A 25,475-nucleotide genomic window follows, 5' to 3' on the forward strand; every position below is an offset into this window, starting at 1 on the left:
CCCCCCCCCCCCCCCCCCCCCCCCCCCCCCCCCCCCCCCCGCTAGGAAGGGGAGAGGGCTGGGGGTACAGACCCCAGGTGCTCTGCCTCCCTCTGTTTCATCCTCTGCTTTGTGGCAGCCAGAGGGATTTTCCAAAAATGCAAATAACGCCATGTCACTCCTCTGATTAAAGTCCCCGGTGGATCCTCATTACTCTTAGGATGAAATTCAGACTCCTTAACAAGGCTTACAAGACCCTCAGTGATAGAGCCCCTGTGCCCACCCCACCAGCCTCGTCTTGGGATCACTCCACGTCACTTGGCCACCCACTACTCTATGGTCCAGACAACTGGACCAGAGATGGCTTCTGGAAGACACTGAGCTCCATCCCCTGTGGGCCTTTGCAGGTGGGAACTGCACCCACAGACGTCCTGACCTCCCTTCTGTGTGGCTATCTTGATGTCTCGTTACTCAGGTCTCAGCTCAAACCTTAGCTCTCTCAGGAAAGCTTCCCTGGCCACCGAGGCTGGCTTCAGTGCCCTCCTACACAGAGCCTCCGGGGTTCCACCTGCTGCAGTGCACCACAACCACCACTTTCTTAACTGTCCCCATTCGTCCAACTGCGAGCTCCTTGAGGGCGGGAATTGTGTGTTGCGTATCTTCATATTCCCAGAGCCTAATGCTGTCTGGCCCGCGGTAGCTATCCAATCAATCTTTGTTGAATAAACGGATGAACAAAAGAGAGGGAGAAGGAGGGAAGGAGAGAGGCAGTTAGCATCTGGGGCTGAGGTTGCAGTGGCCAGGGACAGGTGAGACTGCATAAGTAGGTGCCCATCACATGCCAGCCCAGGTCCCTCTGCGTGCATGCATGTCACAGGCTGCATCGAGACCCCAGCAGCGGTGCTCCTGCTCCCTGTCACATGTGCCCATATTGGCTCATAGAGACACCTGCACTGTGTGTGCCATGTGCAAAGGGAGGAGCAGCCAGCACAGGACAGTGGCACATCACAGGCAGGGAACTGCTTGGGCATCACTGGGTGTATGTGTGTGTGTGTGCGTGCGCATGTGTGCATGTGCATGAAGACATCTGGTCCCGGGCCAAGATGGGGGGCCATCCCCAGCTCTCTCCGTGGTTCTGGGCCCACTCCCGGCCCCTGCCCCTGGTGGGCTGGCAGGAGAGCAGGCTCCTCTCTGGGCTGTGTCTGCTGCTGTCTGGGGGGTGCGTCGGTGAAAGTGAACTCAGTCATTTAAACCTGACTCCACAGCCCTGCGCCCCCTGCAGCGCTAATTACGCTGTAGTTCTAAGCCGATTGCTGTACACTAAGCTTAAGCCCTCCTTTATTTATTTACTGACTACATTAATAGCAAAGCTCCTGACTGTACGCCGGCTGGCTGCACCCCGTTCCTCTGCATCTCCCCAGGAATGCAGGGTGCAGGGAGCAACCTGGCACAGAGCCCCCAAGTCTGACACCCCCACAGAGTCACCGGGGCCAGACAACAATGAGAAAATCATTGCCTTCTTCCATACATATTCCCAGACCCAAGGGAGGGGTCCTTCTCTGGTTCGGACTCTTCCACAGAGCGGGGAGCACGCTAGACACCCCAGCTCACCCCCCAGAGGGATATTCTATTTCAGGACACTGGGAAACTTCCCTTCGGCTTTCACAACTCCTGTCAGGTGCAGAGCACTGGCCGCATTTTACAGACAGGTAAACTGAGTCTGTGACCCTACAGCTGTGGATGGTGGAAGTGGGACTTGAAGCCAAGCCTTCTCATTCCAACAGCTTTCTTTCCTCTCCACCATGCTGCCTGTCAAGCATTCCTCCCCGCTCCCGGCGCCTGCCCACCCAGGTCTGACAATTTCCTTTTAGTTGTATGTTCTCACAGTTCCCACTCTTTGCCATGAGGAAGGAAGTCCTGCGTGGAATCAAAACCTCTAGCTCCCAGCTTTTTCTGCCTCCTTCACATGCTTGCCCAGAATTTGCTGGAAACCCGTGGTACCAAAGCCTTTCCTTCATTCTCAGAAGCTTCTCCCAGGGCAAACTAAGTCAAACCTTAGCTGCATCCCCACCTCCCTCCCCCACGCACACCTGGGGGAGTCTGGGGTGAAGAGGCCAGCTGCGGGCTTCCGTGGGATGGTGGCCTGCCTGTTGTCCTGTTCCTTGGTGCAGGAGTGTCTGTAACCATGCTGGCTGGCTCTGCCTGCTTCTGTGAGTGCCCTCACATCCCATGAGGCTGAGCTGGGCCATGACCGTAGGGCATGGCAGCCTTCTGAAGACCAGGTGGGCACCATCGGGGGCAGCATATGGACCCATGTGATCCAGCAACCCAGGCTCTGCTCTGATTAGAAATGGCATGGTGGCTGCTGTGCCACCCAAGGAAGAGGGGCAGCTGGGATCTGGCAGAAAAAACCTGGGGTTCAGAGTCGAGGACCTGGGTCTGAGGCCAGCTCTGCCATTTACTGGTTGACCTTGACTGCAACTCAGAACCACTCTGAGGTTCTATTTCCTCAACTGTAAAAGGAGGTACAGTAATGCCTGCCCCTTCTACCCTCAGGACAATCGTCAACTTGAGCAAGGCAGGTGAACCAGCCTTCTAAACACCACAGTGCCATAAAAATGAAAATTATAAATGATTAGCGGGCTCAGGGCTGGCCTGGGAGGGGACCTGATGGCCTAGACAGTAATTTCCAGGGTAGAAGCCCTCATAGCCAGGACCCCGGAGCCTGGGGTCTAGAGCGGACCGGTCCTCTGCTGGCATCACCGGGACTCTGTTGCCACCTAGTGGGCACTGGCTGCAGGTGCTTCTGCTGCTCATGTGGGTCCGGAAAATGACTGGGAAGGCCTGTTCCCTTGTAAGTGGCTTTGGATCCCTTGGGTCGCCTGCTGTACCAGGTCGGGCTGCGTAAGGAGAGAATGTGGTCCAGATTTAATCCAGAGAAGAAACACCTTCAACTACTTGGGAGACAGTTCGGTTGGCCTTCCAGAAGTTCTCCTGAGCCACTATTTCTATCCTGACCCTTTTTCTCCCACCTTTTCCCCCACTGACCAACTGGCCATGTCAAATCCAACTCCTCTCATGCCCCAAAGGCTGGTGTGGCAGCTGCTGCCAGCCAGCCAAACCCCAGGGATCCACAGGGCCTCGTCTTACACTGAGGGAGGATCGCGCACACATCACAATCCAGCTCCCCACAAGCTTTGTTGCTGGGAGAGAAGCAAGCAGGCCCAGCAAAGGTTGCACAAGGAGCTCAGAGTGCCCCAGGCCTGGCTCACTGAAGGCCTGAGAGGTGACAGCAGGAGGCTGGGGACAGTGGGACAAACTCACTTCCTGAGAACCTTCAGAGAGCCTAAAAAAGCCATCGCGGAAAGCCGCTGAAGTCAGCTCCTGCCTCGAAAGAGAACTGTCCTTCTAATACAGCGAGCAAGCCTGTGCCGTCCCCACAACCTGCCACAGCCCCGCTCCAGCTGGTTAGCATCTGAATTCTCAAGTTCACACCTGTGCCCCCTGGGAGACAGTGCACAATCCGATTCCCTCGGACATTTGGGTCTACAGATAATTTGATTGGAAGTGATCTTAGGCTGGATCATCTTGTCTCTCCTTGCCTCTTGGCCCCTCCAGCCATCTCAAATGAATGCAACCAAAGGGTTTAGAAGACCTCTCCCAACGCTAAACTTCTAAGATTCTATGACTCTTGCCAACTGTAAAGATCCTCAGAGCAAAGGCTACCTCCCCCTCTGTATCATCTGTTAGCACTTGTTTAAAAAGCAGCATTTCACTTTTTCCCCCTCCCCTAGATCAGCGGTGTCTTCAGCTTAGAGTGAGCTTCTAGTGACACCAGGTGGGGAGAAGGCAAAAGCGCATGCATGAGGGTGGGTTTTGATGGGCAGAGGAAGGAAAGGCTTTCCCTAAGAAGTCCCCATTTGGGAAGGGAGGGAGTCACAAAATGGCAGGAGTAAGGGGGTGGGGGGCTGGACAAGTTTGGCTTGACTGATTTTCACCTTATTCTCAGAAATCTCTTGGCAATTAGCATTCCTCCTTAACACCCTATCCCAGGCACAGGTCCTTGACCTTTCCCTCAGTTCCCAGAGCACAGCTGAGACCAGGCTGCAACATTTAAATTAGATTCTCTGAAGTCTCAAGGACAAAACAAAAGAAAATAAGCACCAAGAATGACCTTACATTAGCCCAGCTCTCTGCCTTCCTGCTCTCAGGAGAGAGGGGCCATCTTTAATCCCTACCACCCAGAAGTCCCATAAAGTGGGTCCCTAGTAACGTGTCTAAGGGATCACGTGCTGTCCTCGTATCAAAGGTCACTCCCTTTCTTGCCCTCCGGGTCTCATCCTCTGTCTTTCCAAGTTCTTTGCTGTGCACTTTTCTCTTCTCTCTGCTGCATTCACTTCTCCCTCCCAACCAGATTATTCCCATCGGCATGCCAACGGCTCCCATTCGAATAAACTTTTCCCTAACCCCACAGCCCCCTTCGGTTACCATCCAAATCCTCTTCCTCTGAACAGCAAAATTCTCGAGATAGTCGTGTATAGACACTGTCGTCTTCATTTTTGGTAAAGCTTCTCATCTGAGTTTTATCTCTTTCACTTCCTTGAAACGGTCTCGCCAAGCTCATCAGGGGCTCTATTTTCCAAAACACATGGCTACTTTGCTGTCTTCATCTTACTTATCTTTCAGCAGCTTTAGACGTAACTGGCTCCTTCCAGAAACGCTCTCCTGGTTTTTCCCTCCCCCACATGCTGCTGCCTCTCAGGCTCCTTGGCCGCCTCCTCTTGCTCTGCTGGAATTTGCATATTATATTAGACCAGCTCTGAATGCTTCCTTGACCCTCTTACCTTGTCTATCTCCTCCCCTCACTGGTGTCTCATCCACTTCTGTGGCTTTTAGTATGTGCTCATGACCTCAAATTTTAGTTTGGGAGTCTAGAGTTTTCCACTGAGTTCCAGACTCAGATGCTTAACTGACACATACATTTGAATACCTAATAGGCATCTCACACTTAACATGCTCTTACCAGAAGCCTTGTCCACACATCTCTGTGCCTGTCTCTTCCACTGGGTGCAGGATTATTAACCTTTTTCTTCCTCAAATCCAAGCCTCCTTGTCAACTTCATGTTGGCTATCTTGGGGCCATCTGAAAGAGTCAGCGTGGATGGGAAAGGTAACACTCTTAATCTGATGTGTGCCACAGGACTGAATCCCTTTGTAAGAGAATTTTGAATAATGAGCCTTTATTGCTGGAAGCCTTTTCCAGTCTTATTTCCTATAATTTAGGGCATAGAAGAAGTCAGCTTACCTATATCCAAGAAAATACAAATTACTGGATTCCTCCAATTTTCTTTCATTTCTTCTTGGAAATTTGTCTTTTTTTTTTTTCCTGAATTCATCTCTTGATAATTATATCTTGCTACAAACACTGGAGAACAACCAACATACACTAACATTCTGGTTCTTTCCCCACAGTTTCTCTTTGAGCTATAGGCTTAGTATATACTTGATCTGCCTTTCAAGTTGTTGCAGCCAAGTCTTTTCCTAAATGTGTAGTTCCTGCCTATCATGGGGCTCCATTTTCCTAGCCAAGCTCTCCTTGCTGCCAGTGAAATCATCTGGCCACTGTCTGCTTCTCTGACCCACCTCCTTCCACTTTCCTCCTGCCACTGTTCTCAGCCTCACTGCCTTCCATCTGCCCCCAGAGAGGACAGGTCTTTGCATGTGCTGTTCCCTCTGCCAAGAGCCTCTGCCCCCTAAATCTTTGCCTGGCTGCCTCCTTCACACATAATTCAGGTCTCAGCTCAAATATTGCCCCTTGGTGGGGTCATGCCCGACCATCCCATCTCAAGTTTTTTCCCCCCATAGCATTGACCGCCATCTGATATTTTCTTTATTTGTTTCATTGTCATGGTCCATGTCCCATCCCCCTTGCCTGTAGCCTTTGCAAGAACCAGGATCCAGTTGGCCTCATTTGCCACTGTATCCTTGGTGCTTAGAGTGGTACTTGCCCCACTGTCGGTATGACAACAAATGCCAATGCTCATACAATACCGTGTGCCAGACACAGTTGTAGTTCTTTGTTGAACACTTTTTTTAGTGAAAAATTTCAAATATACACAAAAGTAGAATAATATGATGAATCCCTTGCAAAACCCATCGCTCAGATTCAACATTATCAAGATTTTGCCATGCTTGCTTCCTCTATCCTTTCTTTCCTTCCTTCTTTTTCTTTCATTTTTCTTTCCTTTGTTTCTGTTGAAGTATTTTAAAGAAAATCCCAGGTATCATGTCACTTCCCCCCCCCACATACTTCAATGTATGCATTTTTTAAAATGAATTTTTCTTATATAACTTCAATAGCATTCATACACTTTCAAAAATTAGCAGTGATTTCTTAGTATCGTCCCTCAGTCCTTATTCAGATTTTCCTGATTACCTCAAAGATAACTCTCTAAAGTTGGTCTGTTTGAATTAGGAGCCAAACTAGGTCCACTCGCGGCCTGGGTTTGTAATTTCTATTAAATATCTCCTTCCTCCCATGCTGTTGACTTGTCGAAGAAACAAGTGGTTATTATTAACTATCCAGTTGGAAATGATGAGGGCCCAAATGGGACTGGGTACAGGGGGCAAAAAGGAGGAAATGGTCTGAAAAGAACTTGTGGAGTAGAGTCATCTGGTCGACCCTGCTTTGGCTCAGAAGAGTGGTGACATCACTGGCCTCTCTGAGGCATCAGGAGCTATGTAGGAGAGCAGCAGTGGCCTTTCTCCCTCTTACAGGATCTCTGGTGTGACAGCTGAAAGGAACCCTCAGATCAGCTAATTATAGCTCTTGTTTTAGTCCCTTGCCCAGCCTCCTCCAGCTGGGCAGAACATCTGTACAATCCTCCCACTTCACAAAATTCCCTCTCTATCTTGCTTCCTCTGAGGCTGTTGAGAGAGGGTCAATCCCCATACGCCATACTTACCATGGTTCCCAGACCAGCTGTGTACCAAACCCATGGAGTTTTGTTCTGCTCCTTGAACATACACTCAAATATCTGGTTCCCTATCCAGACCTTCTGAATCAGAACCTGTGGGCATGGTACGTGGGAGTCTGTATTTTAAATACAGATGATGTAGCCAATTCACAGATCCTCATCAGAAACCTTGTAGAATACACCAATGGAGTCAGTCCTGAGATAAAATTTGTAAAGCAATTTCTGCCCGCAGATTACAATTCCTTTGGGGTCAGTCATATTCCACCTTTATAGCTTGTGCACAATTTTCATTAAAGTTTTGAATATGCATCCCAATATTTGTGTGTTTATTTATGCATTATATACATGTACCACTGTACTACCATATTAAGTATAAAATACACTAAAATAAATTTTTTAAAAAATTTAACAAGTAAATAAAAATAGAAGTTCTACTATTTGCTTCTTGCAGCCCCGTGGTTTTTCTTGGATTCCCATCTGTGGGTTCCTGCTCTGGGGTCTGTTCAGCCCGTCCTTTGCCCAAGGCTTCCCAAGGGAGTTCCCTGTGCAGACCTTCCAGATATCGTGAAAAGCTCCCTTCTTCTATAACATTCTTTGTCATGACCCCAAAGCCTTCTTGGAGAGAGGTTTGCCTGGTTCACCTGGGCTAATTTTTTTTCTCTACAATGTGACCAGTGGAACCCTCCCAAATTAGTTGTGGAGCAAGCAAACAAGTTATGTCAGCAGTCAAGTCTTCCATTCTTCCTGTGGTCCTCTTGGATCCCTGGGGGCTCAGGAAACGAAAATTTCCTAACAGATGTATTTAAGGCTGCAGGGGGAGAAAAGGTGATTGAAGGCCTGGAGGAAGCAGGAGGCAAATTGAGGTAGGGAAACCTAGAACTCACCATTTCTAGGCTTCTTGATTCCTTCCTGTAGATCTGAGTTGCCACCAGGTATCATTTTCCTTTAGCCTGAACAGCTTCAAAGGAAGTATTTCTTGTCCTGCAGGGTTATTGGTAACAAATTCTCTCAGTTTTCACTTATCTGAACATGTCTTTATTTCATCCTCATTTTTGCAGACTGTTTTTGCTGGATATGGAATTCTGGGTTGACAGTTATTTTGTTTGTTTAGAGCTTTAAGGATGTTGTCCTTTATCTCCTGGTTTCCACTATTTCTGATGAGAACTCAGCCATGAGTTACATCATTGTTCTCCTGTATGTAATATGTCATTTTTCTCTGGATGATTGCACGATTTTCAGAAGTTTAACTATGGTGTGCCTAGGTGTGACTTTCTTTGCTTGGGGGTTTGCTGAGTTTCTTGAATCTGTAAGTTGATGTGTTTCACCACATTTGGGAAAGTTTTGACCTTTTTTCTTCATATATATGTTTCTACCCCATTCTCTCCCTCCTTTCCGTCAAGGATTCTAATTACATATATGTTCAACAGCTTTATTTTTTTCCACACGTTACTGAGGCTCTGTTCATTTTGTTTCAATCTTTTTTTCTCTCTCTTCTTCAGACTGAGTAATTTTTACGGCTCTGTCTTCAAGTTCTTGGACTCTTACTTCTGCCATCTCCAATCTGCTGTTAAAACGACCCAGTGAATTCTTCATTTCAGACATTGTATTTTCAGTCTAGAATTTCCTTAAAAAGAAGTTTCCACTTCTCTCTTGAGATTCCCTGTTTGCTTCTTAAGACTATATTTTTCTTTAATTCCTTGAACACGTTTATTATAACTGTTTTAAAGCTATTTAAACATCTAGATCATCTCAGGGCCTGTTTCCATTGATACCTTTTATTTTCGTGGGTAGCACTTTTCTGCTTCTTGGTGTATCTAGTAATTTTTTTATTGTAGGCTATATTGTGAGTGATCTGTCAGAAGGAGTCTGGATTATGGTGTTTTCCTTTAAAGAGTGTTGTGTTTTGTTGTGACAGGGAATTAATTTATCAAAAGCTTTCCTTGCCCCTATCAAGGCTTGGTTTTAGGCTGTGTTAGGGTGACTTTAAAGTAGCCTTTATTCTAGGGCATGGTCCTTCTTCCCAAAGCATCACTTTTCTGGTGTCTCAGCTGAATGCTGAGATAATACGTGCTGCAACAAGATCTTTCCACTCGGGCTGGAATGATGACTCCCAGCACCATGTGACCTCTGGTATTTCCATTCTTCTCTCAACTCCATAGCAGGCAGTCTCTTGCAAAGTCTCAACGTGTGCATGTGCAGCCCAGTTCTTGACCAAAACCCAACAGAGAACCTGTTATGGGTTAAATTGTGTTCCCCCAAAAAGATACATTGAAGTCCTAACCCCTAATACTTCAGAATGTGACCTTCATTTAGAAAAAGGGTCCTTATAGAGAAAATTAAGTTAAAATGAGATCATTAGGGTGGGTCCTAATCCAGAATAACGGGTGTGCTTATAAAAAGTTGAAATTACACACAGAGACATATACGCAGAGAGAAAGCTGTGTGAAGAAAAGGGAGAGACCAAAGTGTTGCATCTACAAGCCAAGGAATATCAAAGATTGACAGCAAATCACCAGATGCCAGGGAAGAGGCATGGAACAGATTCTCCCTCACAGCTCTCAGAAGAAACCAATCCTGCTGACACCTTGATTTCAGACTCCTGGCCTCCACAATTGTGAGAGAATAAATTCCTATTGTTTAAGCCCCCCAGTTTGTGGTACTTTGCTATGGCAGCTCCAGCAAATGCATACATGCCCACAAAGACTTTTGGTGGCCCCTCTACATGACTCCCTCCTTCCTGGCAGCCAACCCCAAGAGTTCCATTCGCTTTAGCAGCTCCAAACTCTGATCTTTGCTTCTGAGCTCAGCATGACGCTAGACTCTTCTTGGGTTCCACCTTGCTGTGCTGTAGTCAGGAAGTTGTCCCCAGGCAGACAGCTGGTTCATGCTGGGCTCCCTTTATGGGTTTTCCTTCTCTCAGGAATTGCAGCTGTGCACTGCCTGTTGTCCAACGCCTGCAAACAGTTGTGTCATGCATCTTGTCCAGTTTCGTAGTTGTTTATGGTGAAAAGTAATTCCAATATTTGTTACTCCGTCATGGCCAGAAGTGAAGTTTCTGTTCTAAATTCTTTATTTGAATTAGCTCATTTAATCCTCTCAACAACTCCCTGAGGTAGGGTATTATCCTCATGAGTTCCAGAAAAAAACTGAGGCAAAAAAAGATTAAATAACTTGTCCAAGGACATATGTTCTAAACAGAGGAGCTAGATTTTGAATCTAGGCAGGTTAGCTGCAGAGCCTATGTTCTTAAACATTAACCTGTTATCTTACATAATAGGTGCTCAATGAATGCATTTTGAATAGATGAAGAGACGGTGGTCTCTTCTACCTTTATTGCCATTTCCTTCTGTTCCACCTGCCCAGGAAAATCCCAACATTACACCAATCCAGTATCTTCACTCTCCAGCACCCAGATTTTTAGCATGATGGAGAAAATCACACTTCTGGGCAGACTGAACTCCTACCAAGTTATGCAGACCTTTGACAATACCTAATAATCCTGTATTTCCCTAGTGTTTGCCTTCCATTTGCTGTTGGTTTTCTCCTCTAATCTCAAACACTTGTACCTTCCTTCTTGTTATTTTCAGGAAAAACACAATTTCCAGCTGTGAACTCTCAGTTTCCTTCTCATTCCTATAAATTTGACTTTTATTGGCACCCACCCTTGCCTTTTCCTCTACTGTCAAAATATTTAGTATTTTTCTCTTTCTATCTAAGGATCATCCACTTTTAGCTGCTGCCTGATGTCTTTCCTCTCTTTCACAGCCAAGCTTGTGGAAGTGTCAGTCACATTCTCCGTCTGCACTTGCTCATCTCCGTAGTATTGGAAGTCCTAGCCAGAGCAATCAGGCAAGAAAAAGAAATAAAAGGGATCCACGTTGGAAAAGAAGAAGTGAAACTGTCACTCTTTGCAGATGACATGATTTTATTTTTATTAATTTCATCCTTAGGCTTTCTTCAAATGTATGTTATTCTTTTTTGACTTCTTGATTTTGGATGCTTAATTCTTTATTTTTTCTGTTTATTAATATAAGTATTTAAGATCATGAATCTTCCCCTGCTTTATTTTTGTCTAGTTGTAGGATTTTTTCCCTATGTATTTTTGATTTTTGTTTTTGTTTCCTCCTTGATCAAAAAGTGTTTAAGAGAAAAATTTAAAAATTTCTGTGTGGTAGGGTCTCTTGTTTTCTGGTTTTGTAATTAAATCTAGTTTATTGTATTTTGATCACTGTATGTTATTTTATATTATTTCTACTTTGGGGAAGTTTTATAATTTCTCTGTGGTTTTATATTCAGTCAATTTTTTAATATTCCATGGATAGCTTTTAAAAAAGTATACCTCTGTTTTCAGATTGCAGAGTTCAATATACAGAGTTCAAATTTGTATTATTGATTACATGTTTATTTCTTCTCTATCGTTATTTACTTAGGAAACCACGTACATAGGAAATGTGTCCTTTCCTTGAATATGGGCTAGGAATTGTCAAGACCCCAGACTTGTCCCTACCCTCAACCTGGTGCCAGAGCAGAAGAAATGTTACTGTGGTGGTTTTGCAGCCCAAAGCTTTGTGAGGAGGGGGAGAGTGATTTCCATTGCTCCTGAGTGGGGAATGGAAATAGGGCAGAGAGAAAGAGTTACAGGCACAGAGGTTGGGTAAACGGGATGTTGAAACCCTTGTTAATCAGTGATCTGGGACCAGATCATGCAGTGTCATCTCAGGAGGTGCCAGCAGCACAGACAAATGCCAGCCCCCTTGCCTGGCACCAGGTAAGTTCCCCACCCCACCCCTGGTGAAGGAAGACTCTAAGTGACTGAGATTTAATGTCTACCACCCATTTGAATGAGACTCGAAGAAGAAATTCAGTTCACTTATGGAACAAGTATGTTTTGCACACTCAGCCCACAACATCTGTAGCTCCAGCTCATATCTCTCTGAGAGTTCTAGACTTGCATCTGGGTTAGATTAGACTTTTCAGCCTCAAATTGAGTGTGCTCCAAACTAAACCCATCTCTTCTCATCTTCTCATCCTCCTCACTCCTCAACTAAAACCTGTTCTTGTCTTCCGTATTTTACTAAATATTATCAACATCCATTCAGTAGTCTAGGACAGAAACCAGAGCATTGTGTTGGAGAGTGTAGTTCAGAGAACACTAAAGATTAAAAACCAACTAAGGCATCTCCATCCTATTATTGCTCATATGTACTGGGGCTCATAGGGAATTTAGTTTAAAAATTAGGCGTGTTTTAATTCAGTAGCATTTCTATACTCTAACAATGAACCAACAGAAAAAGAACTCAAGAACACAATCCCATTCACAGTCGCAACAAAAAAGAATAAAATACTTTGGGGTAAATTTAACCAAGGAAGTGAAAGACCTATACAATGAAAACTACAAGATTTTTCTGAAAGAAATTGATGATGACATAAAGAGATGGAAAGACATTCCATGCACATGGATTGGAAGAATAAACATAGTTAAAATGTCCATACTACCTAAAGCAATCTACAGATTCAATGCTATCCCAATCAGAATCCCAATAACATTATTTACAGAAATAGAACAAAGAATCTTAAAATTCATATGGGGCAACAAAAGACCCCAAATTGCTAAAGCAATCCTGAGAAAAAAGAACAAAGCTGGAGGCATCACAATTCCTGACTTCAAAACATACTACAAAGCTACAGTAATCAAAACAGCATGGAACTGGTACAAAAACAGCTGCATAGATGACTGGAACAGAATTGAAAGCCCAGAAATAAAACCACACATCTATGGACAGCTAATCTTCAAGAAAGGAGCTGAGGGCATACGATGGAGAAAAGAAAGTCTCTTCAACAAATGGTGCTGGGAAAACTGGACAGCCACATGTAAAAGAATGAAAATTGACCATTCTTTTTCACCATTCACAAAAATAAACTCAGAATGGATCAAAAACCTAAGGATAAGACCTGAAACTATAAGCCTTCTAGAAGAAAATATAGGCAGTACACTCTTTGGCATCTGTATTAAAAGGATCATAGGACACCATGTCTTCTCAGACAAGGGAAACAATAGAAAGAATAAACAAATGGAACTTCGTCAAACTAAAGAGCTTCTTCAAGGCAAGGGAAAACAGGATTGAAACAAAAAACAACCCACCAATTGGGAAAAAATATTTGCAAGTCATATATCCGGCAAAGGGTTAATCCCCATACTATATAAAGAACTCACACAACTCAACAACAAAAAATCAAACAACCTGATCAAAAAATGGGCAGGGGACATGAACAGACATTTCTCCAAAGAAGATATATGGATGGGCAATAGGGACTTGAAAAGATGCTCATCATCACTGATCATCAGGCAAATGCAAATCAAAACTATATTAAGATATCACCTTACACCCGTTAGAATGGCAAAAATAACCAAAACAAAAAGTGACAAATGTTGGAGAGGTTGTGGAGAAAAGGGAACCCTCCTACACTGCTGGTGGGAATGCAAACTGGTGCAGCCACTATGGAAAACATTATGGAGATTTCTCAAAAAATTAAAAGTAGAAATACCATATGACTCAGCCATCCCACTACTGGGTATCTATCCAAAGAACTTGAAATCAGCAATTCCAAGAGACCCATGCACCCCTATGTTCATTGCAGCATTATTTACAATAGCCAAGACATGGAAGCAACCTAAGTGCCCATCAACTGATGACTGGGATAAAGAAGATATGGTATACATATACAATGGAATACTACTCAGCCATAAAAAAGGATAAACCATCCCATTCACAACAACATGGATGGACCTTGAGGGTATTATGTTGAGTGAAATAAGCCAGATAGAGAAAGACTATCTCTGCATGATTCCACTCATATGTGGAAGTTAAACACATGGACAAAGAGAACAGATTAGTGGTTACCAGGGGAAAGGGGGGTGGGGGGGTGGGGATGGGCACAAAGGGTGAAGTGGTGCACCCACAATATGACTGACACAATAATGTACAACTGAAATTTCACAAGGTTGTAAACTATCATAATCTTAATAAAAGGTAACAAAAAAAAAAATTAGGCATGCTTTTTAAATAGTTTGAAAAACCACTGTAGGAAAGGGTGCAATACAGTGGAGCAAAAGGGACTAGAAACCCTTCCATACAAGCCAAAGCTACTGAAAAGCCCGGGGGCCAGCGTAGGAGTGGAGGGTGGTGTTGCTGGAGGAGGGACCTGGAGAGGTGGAGAAGAGGAGGCGAGTGTGACAAAGGTGAATGGCCGAAGGGAGAGGGTTTAGGAAACGTCCTTCATTGGCTGTCTGGTCATCTAATTGTTTGAGGGCCAAGGGGAGTGACTAAGCCTAAGCTTTATCAAGAAGGGCCAGGGTCCAGGGTTCCTTCCCAGACAAACCCAGGATTCCTTCCTTCCTCACTGCTCCCCATGGCTTTTCAGGAATCCACGGTGCCTGATGTCTATCAGGCGAATTTTGAACCCACAGCCTACCTGGACTACTTCAAGTTGGGCCAGAATCCTTTGAGTGATGAATTCCTCCATTTTCTGCTAAAACACTACAATGCCACTTTTAAATCAGGTGCTGGGCTCCTTCAACCCTGGGGGAGGTTGGGTGGCCATGCGAATCTTAAATCAGATGCTGGTGTTTTTCAACTGTAGGGCAGGTTTGGGGTGGGGGTGGAGCAGGGCGGTCAGACAATTGACAGGAACTTTGGACCTTCAGAGAGTGTGAAACTGCCCTACAGAAAGATTTTATATATACTTAATGTATGGTACATGGTGAGATGCCCTCAGTTTCTGCGGTCTCTGAGGTCAAGATTTTCTCCTCCCATGAAATCTAAGAACTGTGGTCTTTGATGGTCCTGAGCGGGCCTGCCTTCTCCCTCTCCCTGACAAAAGAAGCTACATGCGCATCACGAAGTGTGGGAAGCCTTGCTCCAAAGTCCCAAAGTTCGCTCTTCTGCCTGATTACCACTGAGGACAACAAAAACATCCTGGGCGAGTGGCTCTCAGATTTGCCCCTAGGGGAAGAATGGTGCTAGGCAGGCTGGGCCATTAAATCAAATAATAGGTATCTTTTCATGATTCACATGAGAAGAACATCTAACTCCATAGCTAGAGTTTTCCCAATTAAAAATTTTCTGCCGTAAAATTTTATTAAACCTTTGATGGCTGCCTGAATTTATCTGCCACCATTCCCTATGGATAAAACACATGAACAGGGAACAAACAAAAGGTAACAAGAGCATCCAGGAGCAAACGAGCAGGTGAAGTTCAGCAGGTAGTTGGAACCCTTGGGTCCAGCTAGTTTCCTCTCCTTGTTGCCTTGAGGTTTACCTCGGAAGCCCTTGGCCAGGTGGGCATATTTTGTGTTAACCCAGTCTCTCCCTGGCTGGAGAGAAGGCAGGATACAGAGGGGAGACCAAGGGCTCTGTGAACAGGCCCTATATTCTCCTTTAGTCCACACACTGCCAGGCAAGTTTGTGGGAATACAGTCGGTGCTCCATAAATGTTTGCTGATTGTTCTTGGAATGTTATAGATGATCTCAGTGGGGCCACAGGGCCCTTCAGCAAAAAGTGCTTGGAATAGGGAAGCCAGGGTCCTCAGGAATGTGACCAGATTCCTTCTGTGAACACTTATTGAGAGGGTGAATTGGCAGTTGAAATGGCAAAGTCGGTTCTCTACTAGTTGCCCGCCACCCAAACAAACTCTTCTGCTCCAAACTCTCCCCTCCTCCCCAGACTATCCGTACTCAGTGCCCAGGACTGTGCTACGTGGTGCCCGAGGCTGTCAGTGCAGGCAAGATTCCTGGAGTTTACATTCCCAGATGACCAACTCGCTACAGCCTCTCCAAATGGGATAGAGAGAGTACAGCCTTTTGGCAAGTGTGGCCCTCAGAGCCATGCTTTGGTACAGATAATCTAGAATGTTCCTGTTCTAAAGCAGGTGGACTGAAAGGCAAACTCCTGATTGACATTGGCTCTGGGCCCACCATTTATCAGCTTCTCTCCGCCTGCGAGTCTTTCGAGGAGATCATCGCCACCGACTACACAGACAAGAACCGCCTGGAGCTGGAAAAATGGCTAAAAAAGATGCCAGGGGCATTTGACTGGTCTCCAGTGGTGAAATACGTATGTGAGCTTGAGGGGAACAGGTAAGGGGTTTTCTGTTTCTTTTGGGAACTTCATGATACCAGGAGCTTCACTTAGCTCTCTGAATCAAGAATTTTCCAGAGGGCTCACGTAGAAATGGCAAGGCAGATGGAAACTAAGAAGTAAGGAAGTCAGTGGGGCCCCAAGAAGAAGAAAGGAGGAAGAGTGAGATATGAGTCCTATAAAGACCAAAAGAGGGAACAGAAATAGATGACTAGAGACAGACACGGAGCCAGAAAGAAACTGTCATGAAAGCCTACCCAGAATACCAAGGTATGACCCCAAGCAGCTATGGAATGGCAGGGCAGCTGCCCGCTGGTTGTTTATGGCGGGCACCCATTCTGATTGGCTGGGACACCTGTTGTTCCAATTCCAACCTCCAGGTGGCTCCAAGCTTGTGTAATCTTTCTGTGGACCACATGAGGTGGGGGACAGAGTTAAGACCAATCTTGCATGCAGGTGGAACAGAATTTACTTACCTTGTGTAATCTCAGGGCGCCAGGAAGGTCCACCATAACACCTCCACTCCCAAAATATGACTCTCCCTAGTTAGGTAACCTGATTGAAGTTGTACAGTGAATTCTTATTCCTTTTACTTAAGACTAGGACTTTTTTAAAATGCAGAACTGGAAAGAGTAAACCTTTTAATTACTAGTCCTTATTCACACCTCAATATGAGTGAGCCCCACATCCTGAGAACAGGTACAGGTGAGAAGAAAACGTGTGTGGTCATGAGGAGGTTGAGTGGAGTGGCCGGGGGACACGGGAGGGAAAGGTGTTGGAGAGACTGGGGGTCCCCAACCAAGTCTACCAAGCTCGCTTTGTAGTTCTCCTCAGCTGACCCCAGGCAGACTTGCCCTTTCTTGTTGCCCTTGCCTGAGTCGCATTAAGCGTGGACCTAGCTGAACGAGAATGGGCTAACTGCCGGGAGTACAAGCAGGAGAGGGCCTGCAGGTGGAAGGAGCACTGACCACAGGGTCAGCAGGTCCCAGGCTTGACCTTGTCAACAGCTGGCTTCATGACCCCCTCTCTCTCTGGGACTCAGTTTCTTCATCTGTAAAACTGGCAACCTCATATTCTGGGAGTCTGTGTGAAAAAGGCAGGGAATGACTAGGAGTGCTGTCTGCATCTCACACGATGAGCATGACCCAGCTGGCCACTCTTTCCTCTTCACTCCAGAGACAAGTGGGCTGAGAAGGAGGAGCGGCTGAGGAGAACTGTCCGCCAGGTGCTCAAGTGTGACATTCTGAAAGAACGGCCCCGGAACCCGCAGTCCTGCCTCCCGCTGACTGCCTCATTTCCTCGCTGTGCCTCGAGGCTGCCTGCCCCACCCTGGGGGCCTGCCGGGCAGCCCTGCGCCACCTCAGGACCCTGCTCCGGCCCAGAGGCCATCTGGTGCTGAGCGGGGGCTTTGAGACCACCTTTTACATGGTGGGCGACAAGAGGTTCTCCGCACTGCCCCTGGAGGAGAAATTCCTGCTGGAGGCCCTGCAGGAGACGGGCTTCACCATCGAGAAGCTGGAGAAGGCTCAGCGGCCTGCTTAGGGCTCAGACGACTGCTCAGACTACACGGGCATGTTCTTCCTCGTGGCCCAGAGAAGGGACTGATGCAGCAGACCTGGAAGGAGCCAGGAGCGAGCAGGGGCAGGACTGCCACCTGTCATTCTGCCACCTCATTTGCTTGCCTCTTCATTTAGCCAGTTTCATTTAGAATCCTTACCAGCAAATGCTTTTGGAGTCTTATTGTACATGATTGCCAGGTAAACAGGGATGTTTATCTCAAACAGAGAGGTTTATGATATACTCCACTAATAGCCGAGGGTTGGGGAAAGAATTGGACCAGAGAAATAAACCTGTGCCTCCTCTGGTTTCGAGGGCTCCTCAGGGTTGTGTGGAGTGAAGAGGGTGGAGTCCCCCACGATCTCCTATTTTAGGTAATTCGGGACTGCACAGCTTCTGAGCTCATCTACCCGCTGCATCCTCACCCCGATAATGCTGCAGCCCCGCCCCAGGAGAGGAAAAGAACACAGGCCCCGTGTCAGGAGACACGGATTTGATACTTGGCTCTCTGGCTAACTTGTTCTTGTGACTTTAGCTGGATTGTCAATATCTCAGAGCCTCAGTTTCCCCATCTCTGAAATGGAGATAATAACATCCCTCCCCAGGGTTATTATGAGACCCGAAAAATATAACATGAATACACTTGGTAGAGAACTACGTGAACACTGTGTGCGTACAGGTTTTGGCTGACCCTATATATGCGTGTAATAAGCAGTTCTGAAGAGAGCTCGAGAAGTTGTTTTCCCTCTTTGTCCACTGGAACCCACCTAACCCAGTTTGGGACAGGGATGGGGCACTTGGGAAAGACTTTTTCAAGAAATCAGCAGCAGATCAGAGAGATCTAAAGGGTGGCCACGAATCAGCCAGGTGAAGGAAGGGGAATGAAGAGCAGGAACTCCCAGGAGCATGTGCCGAGACCCCGAGGGAGTTAACATACTGTGTTTGGTGAACTTCAAGAAAAACTGAAGACACTTGGGTACAAAGGTTAGGGCCCTGTCCCTCTAGGGCACTGTTAACACACTGGGCGCCTGGCATGGTAGGATAGGCCAGCCCTTCAAGGGGGCAGAGAAATGCCAAAGCTGTGACAGTTGGTAGGGGGCGGGAGGTGGGCAAACAGGGACTTTACTCATTCAACAAATATTTGTCGAGTGCCTACGTAAAGCTAGGCACTGTGCTACATGTCAGAACCTTTGCCCAGGTCTGGGCCTCACACTAAACATGGTTGCAACATCTAAGGCCTTGATTATATTCTACCCAATGTGTGTGCATCTCTGTATATTCCCGTGTGCGTATGTGAATAGGTGCTTGTGTGTGTGTGTGCACACTGACGATGGTAGTAGAGGGTGGGTCAGATCTATCTGTGGTGCCACCACATGAGTCATAGGTGATGCTGACTCCCGAAGGCTGAGTTCAGTTCAGGAGTTAGCTGCCAGGAGAAGATTACAGTAGACGGACCCAGAGGCTGAGTGTTAACACTCCTTCCAAGGAGAGCTCCAAATGTACACTGAAGTATGTGGCCATAAAGCTGGGCTGGGCCAGAAAGCAGAAGGTGAAGAGTAAGGTGGGCTGGCGTATGGGGAGGGTGTCCAGGGCAGGTGCTCTGGCAGGACCGAGTTGCCCAATGCACTACCTCACTGCATGAAGTGTGGGTGTGCACCCTGGAGTAGGTTCCTCTGGGGTCCTGGCGTTAGTTACACCGGCATTCACATCAAGGAGCTATTGGCTCCTTTATATGACATTCAAGTTACTGCATACACTTTGTGGGCCGAATATGAGTAGGCATCATGTTTGGCTTCATGGGAGATAAAGAAATACCAATATGTGCAAGGTGTAGCAAGGGACCGGAAAGGGTTTACATTCATTGAATTAACGAACAACACACTTTTATTAAGCACCCCTTGAGTAGGCATGGGACTCTACTACAAGGCAGAATTTGCTTGGGAGAGGGATAGTGATGGGAAGCACCGAAGATGGAGGGATTAGTTCAAGGAAAGTTTCATGGAGGAAGTGGAAGGCAAGATGAGTTATAAAGGAGGAGGATGGTTGGAAAGGCATTCCTGCTGGAGGAAACGATGCATGGCCTTAGGAAGATACTGGGCAATGATATGATGTTTCTTTTGCCTAGAACATGGTCTCCCTATGAGACCTCGGGACGGAACTTGGGGCATTGGGCTCTGTGAGCCTCTCCAGGGCTTATCCGATGTCGTCAATATTTATTTAGCATCTGCCATCTGCCAGGCACTGAGAATGTGAGAATACACACGACATCATTCTTGACCTCACTGAGCTCACAGACAGTCATGACAGCAGTGTTATGGGAGGTGAGGTCACACAGAAGGAATTGCCTAATTTGGAGGAGATAAGGGAGGCGTTCCAAAGAGGTCATGTTTAAAGTGAGCCTTGAACTAACGGTAAGTCCCAGGTTGCCAGGCAGACAGTGAGGTGGAGGTGGGGTGGGCTGGAGCGTTAAAGACATTTCAGGTCGAAGAAGCAGCGTGGCCAAGGTGGGAGCCATGGGTGGACATCGGCATGTTCGGGACCCTGGATCAGGAAGCGTACACTGAGTGGCTGCTGTGTGCTAGGCCCTGTTCTGTATTCTGGGGATACGGGGAACAAGTCCAACAAGGCCCTGCCCTCCTTCTACTTGGGAGGGGAAGGGAAGGCAGACAATAAAAGAGTAGATGAAAAGAGAGTGTGAGAAGCCCTAAGAAGGATACAAACAAGGTCATACTGTGGAGAGGAATGGGGTCAGAGTGGGTGGGAGGGGGGATCCATACAGGTGCATGGGATGGACAGACCTAGATGGGACTTCGCACAGCCAGTGGTGTGAGAGCAGGGGCACCTGGGGGAGGGGTGCCAAGCCCAACCGTCTCCCTCTCTTTATAACAGAGCTCTCCAAAATTGGAGCGAGAATGCCTCTGGAGGCAGAATCGACAGGCCGACAGGAGCTGCTCTCCTGCCTGTTCTGCATCCTGCAGGCCTCCCACAAAGAAGCCCCGTTTAAAAATTTCAAGCCCTTCCCTTTTGCCTTCCAGAGGAGGATCCCAGATGCTCAGACCTCCGGGGGAAGTGACAGGCAGTGAGTGGGGTGGGTGGCCCACTCCTGGAGGACAAGGCAAGTCGTGCTGCTGAATGCGAGTCTCTGTGAGGGGGTGTGCCCTTCGGGAGAAGAAGGCTCAGGGACAGCCAGTGGCTCTCTGGGGACCAGTCTTAGCTCTGTTTTAATTGTTTCCCTTGTCCTTCACTCTCTGGACACAAGGTGGCAGCCGAGCCTTGAGATTGACAGGCTGCAGGGCCAATGGGGTGGGAGGACTCTTCCCTCAACATTGCTTGTCCACGGCATGCTCATTTGCCTGAGGCCTGTCTCCCTGTTCAACCTGACCTCTGAATGGGGGAACCAGGAGGAGGAGGGCCTCTGCCAGCACAGAGCACCCTGGTTTTCACCAACCTTCACTCAGCCATGTGTAATATGCACTGCCCCTCTCCATGATGGAAGCTAAGGCTCCAGAAACCTAACCTCAGTCTGCCTGCTCCAGGGCCCCACTAGAGACTGGCCCATAAGTAGCCTGGACGACAGACCAAGGGAGAGGCACCCCAGCTGGCCTTTGGAGAGGAATTCTTCTGGGCCCTCTCTGCTATAGTGAAAACGTCCCCAAAGCCTGTGAAACTGGGGCGGAGGGACCAAACGCAGGGCATGGGGCATAGTACGCCCATCAGATCCATTCGACAGCTATTAAGTCCACTGCATGTGTTAGGTCCCATGCTAGTGCTAAGAGGACAAAGGTGAATTGGACTCAGGCTCTTCCCAGAAGTTCACAATCAGGTAGACAAATAGCCCTTGCGATATAATGTGCTAAGTTCAGTGAGAGAGAGATGTGCAGGGCATTGGGGAATACAGAAGAGATGCATTAATCTAGACTTGGGTGTGGGGTGGAGGGAGGTCAGAGACAGCTTCCTGGAAGTAATTCCCAAGTTGAGTCTTAAGAATAAGAAGGTTTTGCCATGCAAAGTTAGAGAGGGCTTTTCAGGCAAAGGGACAATGTGAGCAAGAGATCAAAGTTAAAAAACTAGGTGGAGGGAGGTTAAAAGAAGTTGCAGTGTGTCTGAGAAAGTTCCAACTCAACAGCCTTTAATGTTGCAACCATCTTAATAGGTACACGTTCTGTGATCTGGCTCTTGCCTACCTCTCCAGCCAGTTGAAAGGATTCCTGAGCAGTTTTGTACATTTCTATAAGAGCTTTGGAGAACTGAGTTTTTCCAGGCTGGGGCCTACAGGATTAGGGGAAATTGGATGCTGGAAGGGAGACTTGGAGGCTGGGAAATTAGTTTCTGGGTGGGCCTTTTCTATGGGACCTTCTACTTCCCTGTGGCTTAATGAGTGACTCCCCTGCAAATTGGGGACTGATGGGGAAATTGACAAAGGAAGTAGTGACAGAGTACATTCAAGAGAAATCCAGAGGTTGAGATTGTAAGCAAACAGCAAACACAATTTCAAAAACAAAAACCATAAGGCTAAATGTTGATTAACTAGGTTACGTAAAAATTCAATTCCTGATTGATGAAAGACCTCATAGCCGAAGTGATCAGGCAGACCTATTGGAAGAAATATTTGCAATGGATAAAACCAACAGGGAATCAATACTTCCTAGACTATACAAAGAATATACAAGTCAACAACAATAGGAAGAAGTCCAAAGAGAAAAAGGAGCAAGGATATGATTGGGAAATTTATAGAAGAGGAAACCCCCAAAATTACAAATATTTTGTGGCAGAGATTGTCTAACTCTTCACCAATTTACATGTCTTTTCTTCTTTGGCACAGAGCTAGACAACATTTCTGAGCCCCCTTGCTTCAGGCCATGTGACTGAGTTCCACCCAAGGAATGAATGGATCAATGTGTGGCACAGCTTAGACAGGGCCCTCCAACCTCCTGTGCCGTTCTCCTGGGCCACTGTCTTCCCTCCCCTGCTGTTGGATGCAGAGAATCCAGTGGAAGACTCTAGGCTCTAGAAGAAGACAGGGCTACACGTACATAGAAGTGTGACCACCTGAAACAGTAGCCTGGCCCTGCCTTCCACCACCCTGCACTGTGATGTGAACAAAAAATAAGTCTTTATTTGTTGAGCCACTGAGATTTGGGGTTTGTTACATCATTTCACCTACCTCACTGATATGCGTGTTTAGATGTGCTCAAATCCATGAAAGAAAGACAAAATAAAAAAGTGTACCACTTCACTTATTCTCATTAGACTGGCAAAAATTGGTAAAATAGATCATTCCAAGAATTGTGGTAGAGGTTGGAGGAGTGTGTGTGTATGGTGATATAGGAATTCCCATGCCCTGCTGGTAGGGATGTAGGTTGGTGTAGCCTTGCTGGGGCAATCTGGTGGTTCTCACTAAAATTAAACACGTGGATATCTTATGACTCAGCAATTCTACTCTTGGGCCTATACCCCGTGGAAATCCTCACACCAGTCGACACAGAGGAGACATGGATATTTACAGAAACATTGTATTGGGGAGTTAGAGGTAATCTGGGTGTCCATCACTGGGGGAGCAGATAAGTAAATGAGGGGATTCGAGTCATGGAGAACTACGCAGTGGCAAAAAGTAATGGACCACGCGTACACATGGCAATGTGAATGGGCCTTAAAAGCAGAGTGAAAAGGATGTAAATGAAAGTATGTGCATACTAAACAATAATACATATTTTACAAAAATACACATAAAGAAAATATACATCAAACACCAAAGAATGGTTGCCTATGGAGGGAATGAAAGTGAAAAGTGGGAGGGGAAAAAGAAAACAGAATTGAATGGATGAACTCACTTCCACTATACAGATTTTTAGTTCATTTCAAAAGCTTCTGACAAGAGATTGAAGACTGACAATCACAGCTTTTTACTTTTGCATGATAGAATCTGATTTCCAGGAGGTTATTACATCCATCCTCAATTTTTTAAAAGTCTATGTTCAGCCTTCACTGCTTTTTTCCAATTTCATAAACATTCTCTTTTAATCGCCTGACCTCATGTTTTTTCAAAAACTAAACAAAACAATAAAAGGGGAACAGAATCACAAGATCCAATCTTAGTCCAAACAGCTTTTACTCAGAACATAAAACTGTTTGATTTTACTTGTGTAATAAACAGAGGGAGAAAAGAGTGAAATACTTTATGCTCATATCTGCATAGCATTATTAGTGATAGAATGGGTGTCCTAAACGTATATTATACCATTACAGTAATTAGTATGGAACAAGAAACAAAAACCATTGGAACAGGGAAGCTAGCCCTAAATCAGATCTTAGTAAGCTTTGTAAGTAAGCATATCACTAAGGGACATCACCCCAAGGAGGAAAGGAAACAAAACAAAACAATCCAGATGGCACAGAAGCCACTCAAGTTCTCAGCTTTTACCAGGTGGGTGTTGAGGAAGCTCCTGCCTGATTTTTGGCCTCACTGAGCTTTGGCATTACATCTTCTGGGTACATGCTGATCTCCAGCAAGCTGGCCACCTACTGCAGCAAAGCCACTGGTGCTGGCTCTGCCAAAGGCCCCAAATGCTCTCTCCCGGCAGTCCACAAACCATTCAATGGGGGCGGATGGGGCTGGACGTCTCTTGGCTGCATCCTGGAATTGTCCCAGGCTGAGGTTCAGGAAACTCTTTGTTTTCCAAGTAGCCCTCAACGGCCCCTACTCCCAAGAATGCTTTTCTCCCATCACTCTTCTTCCTTTAGCCATGCAGATCACATCACACTCCCCTCCACCCCCACCCCATTGGCATCTTTCCCAAAGCTTTCTGCAACCTGGGCAACAGATTCGGTGGCCAGTTTAAAATGTGGGGACTCGTGAGTATTGATAGGTAGATAACTAGTTCCCACCTGAATCAGTATCTGTGTGGCAGGGGGTTTTCAACCCAAAACTCTGTGAGAGTCTGCACTGTTAGAACCATAGGAAGCACGGCTCCTTGTGCACACACAGGGCCCCTCTCCCAATCTGATGGAGCAGTCTGCTTTCTTCCTCACAGGTAGCCAGGACTCTTAACAAAACAGAGAAGCTGGGAGACTGTGGACTCTGAGAAAGGGCTCCCTACTCCCTGCCATCAAATCTCAGATTAATCATCCCTGGACTCAGCATACGTGTTCATTAGAATCTAAAGCAGGCCCTATGAGACCGCATCAAATTTGATGAGTTATCATTTTGCTTGTAATTTTGTTTATTATTAATTACCAAGGGCATGAAAGGCTCCCAAATTGCTGGTTCCTCTGACTCCAGGAGCTGCTTAATTTGGCCCTGCCTTGGATTCTGACCTGGGGGCTCACACCCAGTCTCGGGTCTAGTTTGAGCGAAGAACCAGGAGGAGGCTCAGGAGACGTGCTTCTCTGTAGCACAAGCCAACCCCCTCCACCCCCCACCCTGGCCCCTGTGCAGCGGGAAGAGGTGATGGGGGCATCCTCCTGATGGTTGTGGTGTACCTGGGCCTACATTTCTTTCTTGAAGATAAGCAGGAGCCATGGATGTAAAAGGAGAGATCCCTGCCTCCTGGAGCCTGGATCATCTCTGGAGCATTCCGCGCCTCTGATCTAAAGCAGCCCTTGATGTCTGAAGCACAGAAGGACTTCTTCCAGGATTGGAAAGAGAAGCTTGGAAGGAAAACTTGAGCGGCTGTTTCTGTCATGCTCCCCGCCATCCTTGACCCATTTTTGTTGAGATAGTCATTTATCCTTTAATGCCCTTGAGTGATTTAACCCCATTGGATAAAACTGAGTAAAAAAGAGACATGCTGGGGTCTAACTCACAGAGGAAATGGGAAAACCTAT

General features: G+C 46.6%; 1 pseudogene; it reads left to right on the forward strand.

The window, feature by feature from the left end:
* Positions 1-14,312: 14,312 nt before the first annotated feature.
* LOC124251754 (nicotinamide N-methyltransferase-like) lies at positions 14,313-18,314 on the forward strand (annotated as a pseudogene).
* The last annotated feature ends 7,161 nt before the right edge of the window (positions 18,315-25,475 follow it).

Source organism: Equus quagga, chromosome 14 (assembly GCF_021613505.1).
Source record: "Equus quagga isolate Etosha38 chromosome 14, UCLA_HA_Equagga_1.0, whole genome shotgun sequence".
Taxonomy (NCBI): Eukaryota; Metazoa; Chordata; class Mammalia; order Perissodactyla; family Equidae; genus Equus; species Equus quagga.